This window comes from Clytia hemisphaerica, unplaced genomic scaffold (assembly GCF_902728285.1).
Source record: "Clytia hemisphaerica strain Z4C2 unplaced genomic scaffold, Clytia hemisphaerica genome assembly, whole genome shotgun sequence".
Taxonomy (NCBI): Eukaryota; Metazoa; Cnidaria; class Hydrozoa; order Leptothecata; family Clytiidae; genus Clytia; species Clytia hemisphaerica.
In genome coordinates this window covers 818,286-825,698 of record NW_027104385.1, presented here as the reverse complement: position 1 = coordinate 825,698, position 7,413 = coordinate 818,286, and the positions used below count along the sequence as shown (strand labels likewise).

Sequence of the window (7,413 nt, the reverse complement as noted above, 5' to 3'; positions counted from 1 at the left end):
TTAAATATTCGAAAAAACTTGGAAAAGCGAGCGCGTAGCAGCCATTTTAGAAGCTCTACGCGCAAGATAACAGAATATGTTAGCTTTTAGTTGCAAGTAGCGCATGATCCTGAAGTAGGATGAATTTTTCCGCAAATTATGAACAAAAGTTTTTGATGTTATTATTATCACATATCATAGTATTTCACAATAATGGCGCAACTTTTTTCTGATTCTAATCATAAGTTTTTTGTCTGACAAAAAAAATTAAAATCTAGGGTCTAATTTTCTGTCTTACTTGTAAAAACGAGACTAGCACAGTATTTCTATGGATTTGTAAGTTGAGCTAGTTCACAATAATAAGGACAGAAATCTTGTTTTTATCACAAAGAAAATATCGTTTTTGATGTTTGATTTATTCTTCAATGCAGAAGAAACTTAACCAAAATTTTTTACGTTCAAAATTCTTAGATACGTTTAAAATACATTTATTTTTTTCGAATAATTTGGGTAAATTGCTCTGCTCCATTGATAATTGTAGCAAATTAGTTAGCTAAATTGTTTTGTGTATTGGCGGTTTAGTTTGATCAAATTACGAGCAATTAGAACACAAAAGATTTGAGAAAATTGATGTTTAAAAGTTTTATTTTAACAAGCCAAGTTGTCAGTTGTGTCAGTCACATGTCCGTCAGGCCATGAGCTATGTTAGGAAGAGTCTCTCTTCTTGGCTTCAATTTAACAACTCCAATTTTATTTCCAAAATTTATCTATTAATATTTATTTTCTTTCTAACTTTCAGGTAAAACCATAATATACCGACGGAATACGGACACACAATTGAAGGATGATTAAAATCACGATATACCAAACAAAAGACGAAGACGCCATCTTATTTTTCAATTTTTAAATTTTTTTTTAAATTTTTAATCTTTTATTAGAATTTTCGTTGTAAATTTTAACTTTAATTTTGTTTATTCTACTAAATAAAATATTCCATTTACAAGTCAAACGATTAGACTTGTATCCTGTATCTCAAAACGCAGTTAATCTGAGTGAATATTAACCAATAACCCATCGAATACAGCTCAACAATGTATACCCCTTACAAGCATCGATAAACCTCGGAAAATAATAAAAAAATGCCCCGATAAAATCCCTATAAGGACCCGAATACTGGTAGTGGTATTCTTACAAAGAAAAGAAAAATAATGCATTACAAATTCTCGATTCTTATGAAAAATCTTTCCTATAAGAATTATTTCGGATATTGAAAAGGCATTTTAAATTTGGATTTTCAATTCATTTGAAATCTTGTCCGCTATTTAAAGTGCATTTTAATTTTGACGCCGTTCATTAAAAATGTATTTATAATTTTCCTCAATTCTCTTTTTCATGTTAAAAATGTATTTGTAATTGTGAAGTATCAAAAAATTATAAAATTGTTCAAAAAAGTAAATGCAGTTAAAATGAAATCCTAATGAATTATATATCCTATTTTTTCAAATGTTATTTCAATGCAATTAAAGTGCATACTGTATGCTATTCCATGATGCATTTTATTTACAAAGTTTTTACTCTAGCAATGCGATTTAAATTCGTTTAACATTTTTGTCCAGGTCCAAGTTTCACTACATTTAAATTGCAATTAAACTCAAATTTCAATGAAAAATTCGATGCATTTAAAACGCGCGGAAGTTCCGTAAGGGCGCCTCTGGACTTCGAAAATCTTTCCCTCTCTTAGCAAGCCTTCTAGGGTCTCTTCAACAAACTTTTTGTTTCGTAAAGCTGATTTGTTATTCTTAAGCTCAAAAGGTGGTGGATTATACCTAAAGGGAATTCTGTAACCGTGCTCGATAACCTCCAAAATGTGTAAATTGGCTTCTAAATTTTTCCTCCAGAATTGAAGGTGCCTTTTTAAACTTCCTTTTCCCCTTTGTTTATTTTGAGAAATACAATTATCACTCTTACCATTATCCCATTGTTTATCTTTTAGGACACTGGTGTTTCCAATGGCCGGTCTCTCCACACACGAAACAAGCGTTGAGTGGTACTGGATACCTTCGTGGTTGCGAAAATGGTTGGAGATGGTTGGTTGCTGTGCCTTCTCCACTGGCACCTTGCCATAGAAAGGGCCTTTGGTGTAGAGGTATAAACACTTGCTGCTGTTGTGGAACCACGTGTTGTATTGGAAGCTGTGGTCTAGACTGATAATTCTGTACTGCATGGTTATACTGGGGGGACATGAATTTCTTGTTTGGGACCACATTGTTGAAAGGGTCCTGTTGGTGCTTTCGTTTCAAACTTGAGATGGCTCTACCCTCAGCTTTCCTCCACCTATCATCATCTCCATCCTCGAACAAATCATTGGGCAAATATTCTTGGACAGAATCCCAACCGGCTACCGAGCGATCAGCCAAACAAATGATTTTCTGGCGCTTCAACAATTCCTTCTCCATCTTGTCTAATACTGATGCCAGTTTATCTTTATTGTTGGCCTCCAAAAGAACTTTAGCCTCAATATTCAACTCGTACAAATCCTGAGTAAAACTATATTGTAATTTATTAGATATTGATTTAAAATCACGAGAGCTTTTATTTTGAATAGTTTTCATTTGAGACTTAATAAATACATTATCCTTCTCCCTTTTTTCGTCTGATTGATCGAACCTTCGTTGTAAAAAGTTCATAAGGTTATCCTGAAAGGCAATAGGATCGAAATCATTTTGTATCTGTTGTGGATCACCCTGCTGGCCTTGAAAATTCTCCTGCTGTTCCTCCTCTTCTCTAATAGGTCTAAATTGGCGATTACCTCTATCGATTCTGATTGGAATAAATTGGTTTTCCTCATCCGACTCTGTTCTTATGTTGTCTACTTCTGGTTGTACTGAAATCTCCTGATTATTCCTCTTTGGTCTTCTCGTGATCGTCGATGAACTCTTCTTTTTGTTGGATGTCTTTTGAGGAGCCATGATATTTTTGAGTTTTCTAAACATTACTCTTGTAAAGTTGCAAGCGACTCTAGAAGCTTTGAACGACGTGTGAAGAGGAATGCAAAAATCTACCTTCTTAAGCCCACGTTTCAAAATTGATAAAATGCGGAACCCTAAAAACGCCTACCTAAATAACGCCCAAAATGCCGAACACGAAAAACTCTAAAAACGCCTTCCGCCTCTCGCATAATGTTCTCCGAAAATGTAAATAAATACACAACACTCGATATTTTTACTTTCGCATAAAACATTACAATATGAATATGAAAAATCAAAATCAGTTCTTTCAAAAAAACGTACAGTCATTTGAAAATAAGACAAAACCAAGATTTTAATCTGGATGTTAAGCAAACTTTTTGAAAGATAGTCATTAGTATACTATTATATTGAAGAAGCCCCCCCCTCTAGCGGACCCTGAATACAAGAAATCACGCAATTTTTTCGAATCACACCAACCTGATTTTTCAGTAAATCAGAAAAATTTCTGGGGACAATCGGGGAAAGATTTTGCACATAAAAAGCGGAAAAAGAGAAAAGTTCACGTATTCACGCACAAAATAGCCCAGATTCACGCTTTCACGCAATCAAAAAGTGGATTTTTACGTTCACGCAAATTTTTCAATTCACGCATTCACACATTTATTTCAATTTTCACGCATTCAAGCAATCAAGCACAATGAATTGGCTTGAATCAAGAATGTAACAAACTGTGCTTAATGATACTATCGATAAAAATAGTTAAACGTGTAAAAACCAACCGTACATTAATATGGCTGAATCGGCCAGCCCAAAGAAAATCAAAATATCATTCTAGTGAACTTTCCATCTCCGAAGGTCTTTTATATTTGAAATTTAGTCATGTTTGATATTTTATTGGTTATTTAATCTGACTCCTAACGTCAACATCAGTTCGTTAACAAATCGTTTAAAATCATAGTGATGTCAATGTGAATGTGGCGGAAGAATGTAGTCTAAAGTCTATTCACGATAAGTGTGCACTCTTTTTTCATTTACTTATAACTTTTGAAGGAATTCTTCAATCTTTATAAATTTGGTATCATTAGAAAGATATTAATTAGTGGAACAATTTGGAATAAAAAAATCTTTAAAATAATTCTAAAAATGAAGATGAAAATGAAGAAGAAAAAAATGAAGATCTTGTAGAAAGGTGCTATAACTATCATTTTCGCTGAAGTGAAACCTTGATTATCGAACGTCATCACTGTGAAAAAATTTCTCAAAAATAATTATTCAGTCAAAAGACATCAAACAAATTTATAAGCTGATTGACGTCTAAAAACGTACCCTGAGTATCAGAGGTTAAGTTTTCAAAAAATATATTAACCTCTGAAGACAAATAATAGAAATTCTATCGCGCATGTGTCAATCTAATCACTGTACAAAAATTCAAAGATGAAGAGCAAATATTACCATATTAATGTCTAGCAGACTGTATCAGTATGCAGTTTACTATTTACGAATTCCCCAGAAACCTCCAAGTCTAATTGAAATGAGTTTATTTCGAAAGAAATCTTTTATATGATCCCAAATGTATTTTTTTTTTTAAAGTTCAACTACTTTTATGTACAAATATATATAACTCATTGATTAAAATGAAGAATAAAACAAATATGCAATAAACTATAAAGTGACTGCAAAAAAGGAATGACAGGTAAGACAGGAAAAACAAAACAAAACAAAACCATACAAAGAAAACGACCCAGAGACTTTAGCATAACCTTGCGGTCACGCCGGGCTGAAAGAAAACACACGGAATACTCATGCGATAAATGATAAAAAGTATAAAAATTAATAGAAATTTGATTTGCATTAAATGTTCTGGTTTAAGTTATTTGCCATTTCGGCGAAATCAACATCAGCCATCTCGATGGAGTGTTGATTCCTTCGTGTTCCTCGTATGCAAAGCAAGCAGGATCGTAATAAGGAGAAGTTTAACTTTGCGCGTATGGAGTTTATTACCATAGACTTTGGAATGTTGCGCTTCTCCGAGATTCGGGTCGCCGCGTGTGAAAAGAAACGATCGCATTCACGACTCATTCCTCCGAAACAGGTGAAGACCAGCGGTGTGAACGATCCTCCTTCCACGGTTCGAATTCTTTCATTGTAGCACCTCTTTTTTTCGTTCTCGTTCTTCTTGTGTGCAGCCTGAAGACTCTGGTTAAGGTGGCTCTTAGCTAATGGGTTGAAAACCCTTATGTCTACAAATGCTAATTGCCCCTTCACCCAGAAGTCTTTGACTGCGACATCCGTTCTCGATCCTTCCGTCTTGATGGCTGTCTTGTATGTCATCCGTTCGCCAGTCAACGGAGTAAGTGTAGGTTCGACTATAACATGGTTGCTGATTTCTTTTGCGATCTCGGCGGTAAGATCACGAAGCTCGTTGTGTCGGGAGATGATGAAACCGCCCCGAGGACAGTTCATTGCGTGTTGGATGTCGAAAGCCAAACCACAGACACATGTTGTTGGTAGACGCCTCAACGGGATGTTATAACGAATAAAGATTGCACCCCAGAAGGCTCGTTTCTCAAGATAGAATCCATTTGACTTGATTGGCAGAGCTGTCAACCAAAGGGAAGCACCATTCTCCGTAGAAGCTTCAATCGATTTTAGCTTCAATTGGCATTGAGTCTCTTCTTTGATGTCAGCAAGTTGTTTTTGGTTGTCCCTCCGTTTGCCTGCCCTGATCGCTATTTTGATCTTCATTTGCTCTTTGGCATCTTCCTCATACACTTTTTGGTGATCTTTTAGCTTTTCTCTTGAAGAACGAGTCACTTTGATGGAATTTATGTACTCTCGTTCGCACATCTCTGACGGAATGATAAGTCCCATCCCACCAAATCTTGGTGGAAGGGAGAGCAGTTTACGATCCAGAGAGTTGAACTCATGCCCTTGGAAGAGAGTCTTGATCAATGCATCGATGGCTTCATCTAGAGGTTTAAGGTGTTGTTTGATGTTTGGTGTCGTCCTCATGATATATACATATCTGTGTCGTAGACCATGGATAAACGCAGCGAAGGCAAGATGTGGTTGAGTCTTCGCGATATCTTGAAGAAGGTGGAGTTCTGATACCCACTCCTCGACTTTCTTCTCCATAAAGGCGTCTTTTGTTGGTTCATCACTGATGATAGTGCCAAGATGTCTTCTACCCCTCGTTGTTATATTGATCGGCGAGCTTTTGAAAAGCTCTCTTGCAGTGTCAGAACTTTCTTCCTTTACAATTAGCCAAGACTTTGATTCTTCAACAAAATATCCAAGGAGTGGACCATGCTTTATAATTGCATCCCACCAGATCTTGAGGACTCTCAACTTGCCTACCCCAGTGATGTCATCTGCAAATGCCACTTGTAAGACATTGTTGGTTTCAATTGTTGTTAGAAGCGGTGTCAGACCGAGTGCGTACATAGACATGGCAACCGGGTCTCCTTGTGTAGTTCCTTCGTTGGAGGAAATTTCTCCTCCACCATTGATGAATAAACGTGCCGGTCTTGAATAACAGTTATGGATATAAGTTGCCAATTCGGGACATAATATCTTTATGTTGTGAAGTGTAGTTTTCCGATTTAGAGAATTGAAGGCGTTCTTTGCATCAACTTGGATAAACGCCTCTGTGTCATCTTCTTCAAAGGACTCTCGTATTGTATGGACTGCAACCTCGACTCCAGCTTGTTGTCCGGCACACAGTTGTTGATATCCAGCAGTCTTGATGACATCTTGCTTGACAATATACGAGACAGCTTTTCCCATAATTCTTCTCAAGACTTCGCCAATCCCGATGGGTCGGATTCCTGGTGATTTGTCTAGTGGAATGAGACGACATGCTAATAGTGCTTCAGTTGATGCGAGATCTTTTGTTTCCATTGAACAAAGTTTCCTTGTTAAAGCGACAGCGTGGCAAAGATCGTTTGCGGATGAACCAAAGACTTTGTTATTTGTCATTCGTCTCCAAGCGTCGGCATCAAGATTTGAGGGACCATGTGATCCTTCCCCAAATGTTTAACAGTATTTACTAAACCTTTAATTATGGAAATGTCACTTTAATTGAATCGAAATAATAGACAAATTTATGTTATGATTCTCTATCACTGACTCTTTTTACAAAGCATTAATGACTTTTTGTAAGTTGTGTTTTCAACGACGGGAATAAAAATATCAACTTTGAACCTCATCCAAGATCTTAGATGGTCGTCATGGTTACTTTTGTCTTCGTTGATTGCGCGATGAATAGAATCTCGATTCGTCGGCACAGCGTAAATATATGATTTTGAGCTGTGCTTTTCACGGTACTAAAAACGCTGTTTTCTGCTGTTTTTTTGGGTCAATCACTTATTAAATTTGTATCATAACTTTGTATTGAAAAAATATTTTAGTGAAATCTCTTCACAGTGATGACCTCCAAAGATCAAGGAATGTCTCCAGTGAAAAT

General features: G+C 36.1%; 1 long non-coding RNA gene across 1 annotated transcript in view; it reads right to left on the bottom strand.

The window, feature by feature from the left end:
• The window catches only part of LOC136819412 (uncharacterized), a 5,548-nt gene extending 2,694 nt beyond the window's left edge, over positions 1–2,854 (bottom strand). The window contains exon 1 of the long non-coding RNA XR_010848438.1: positions 1,948–2,854. This is a non-coding gene — a long non-coding RNA (uncharacterized lncRNA). The remainder of the gene's footprint in view (positions 1–1,947) is intronic.
• Positions 2,855–7,413: the final 4,559 nt, after the last annotated feature.